This window comes from Ursus maritimus, unplaced genomic scaffold (genome assembly GCF_017311325.1).
Source record: "Ursus maritimus isolate PB19 unplaced genomic scaffold, ASM1731132v1 scaffold_4, whole genome shotgun sequence".
In the NCBI taxonomy this organism is placed as follows: domain Eukaryota; kingdom Metazoa; phylum Chordata; class Mammalia; order Carnivora; family Ursidae; genus Ursus; species Ursus maritimus.
The window spans coordinates 92,477,019-92,478,994 of record NW_024426552.1 but is presented as its reverse complement, the minus strand read 5'-3'; positions in this window follow the sequence as shown (position 1 = coordinate 92,478,994).

The following is a 1,976-nucleotide window of genomic DNA, read 5'->3' as shown; positions in this document are numbered from 1 at the left end:
GTGTGACCTTGGACCTTGGATAAAACCATCATTACTCTTTGTAGATCTCACTGTTATCACTGGCATAGTGAACAGGTTGGCCACAACCAACTCGCAAGTGACCATCTGAAAACACCCATATCACTCTCTTGGATAGGGCCTTTTTTGTTGTCTTTGTACTATTTACTTAATTTGGAAAAACTTTTTTGCTTGTCTTTATAATAATGTTTCTCTTATTTAAAGAGTAACACATATTTATTTTCAGATAATGTAAAAATGGAAATAAACAAAAAAAAAGAAGACAAATAAAACTCAAGCATAACTCTACAACTAGCAAAATGTTACAGAATATACCTTCCAGGCAATTGTGACTTGATTGTTCATTTAATATGTTAGGACTTTGTCTGTGTACTTAACCATGGACAAGCAGGCACAACACATTTTTCTTCAGCAAGTCTCTTTTGTTTGACTTCTAGGCTAATAACCATTTTTGATTATTAATGTTTTAATGAACATCCGTGTATACAAAATGAGTGTGTAATGCTAACTAGCTTCTTAGGATGGATTCTTAGAATTGGGAGTCTCTTAATCAGGAGGTATATTCAAAAAAATGTCTGTTTTTTAAACATAAAAGTAATTCATTCCCGTTGAAAGCATTAAAATGAAACTACATACTAAAAAGTTATTTTTTCCTCTCCAATTTTAGAGGTACCCACTGATACTGGTTTGATATCCATCCTTACAGTCAACTTGTTTGTTTGTTCATTAGTTTAATAAAATGTGTAGAGGAGTCACAATGCGCGGTACTCTGTACTAACCAGAGGGGATATAGCATCGATCAAAGTGGACCTAGAACATTCATGGATCTTAAGATTTTAGGAACAGAGATCTTAAATTATTCATGGATATACATATAGTTACCAGCTGTAACAGGCACACAAAATATGCATATAATAGATGCTTTGATGAGAGACTACAACAGGACTGTTGGTTTACATTAATAGGTGGAGGAGAGTAGAAGGTATCAGGAAAAGTTTCTCTGAAGAAGTGACAGATAAGTTCAAATCTGAAGAGTAAATTAGCTTAATCAACGAAGAATGGGGGGCCGTGGTGGTTCTGGGTGGAGAGTGAGACAAGAGGGAGTGCTCCAGGTTCACAGACTGCTGTGTGTCATGTCCTTGACAGTGAAGTTGAACTTGGCGACTGAGAGTCATTTGGCCTGTTTGAGGCAGGAAGTGGGGCCAGACTACAGAGGCAGGCACGAACTAGGTCATGGAGGGCCCTGGAGGCCATGTGGATATGTTGACATCCATTCTGAAACCAACGGGAAGTTATCAGAGGATTTCTCCCAATCTAGGGTATCTGTTCAGTGTAGCTGGTCCTGTATCAGATGTGGTCTGTTGGTATTCAGCGCCAGTCCCACTGTTGCTCTGGATTACTGGGGGCTGGCTGCTGGAAAAGCTCGTTCCCCAGCTGGCTTCTGGTGAGGTGTGATGGAAGGCACTGGTGGGAAGTGAGAAGGCAGCAGGAAGGGTGACTCCCCAAGTAGCAGAACCAGGGTTTCAGCAATAGCAGTGGGGGCGCATTAGCAGCAGCAGGAGAGGAGCAGCCATGACTGGGGAGGGGGGGCGGGGGAGGGGCAGGCCACTCCCCGGTCTCCGGTTACATTCTATTCTTCCTTTTCCCCTCCCAGAGCTTCCAGTGCTTTTATATGTAACCATCTGCATTAAATCCTTCTCTGCTTTAAATATTTAGAGTGGTTTCTGATTTTCTTTCTAGACGTTGATGTACTGAATGCTTTTGATTCAAACACTTCAATTTCTCACTGACCATGATTATTGTATGCATCCCATAGAAGTTTATAAATCATCTTATGAATCACTCTGCTTTAATTCTGGTTAACCCATGGCTACTTGGCTACAATTTTATTGCCAATCTTGGTAGAATTGTCAGTAGGAGTCATGACTGAAGCATTAAAAAAAACAAACAAAAAAAAA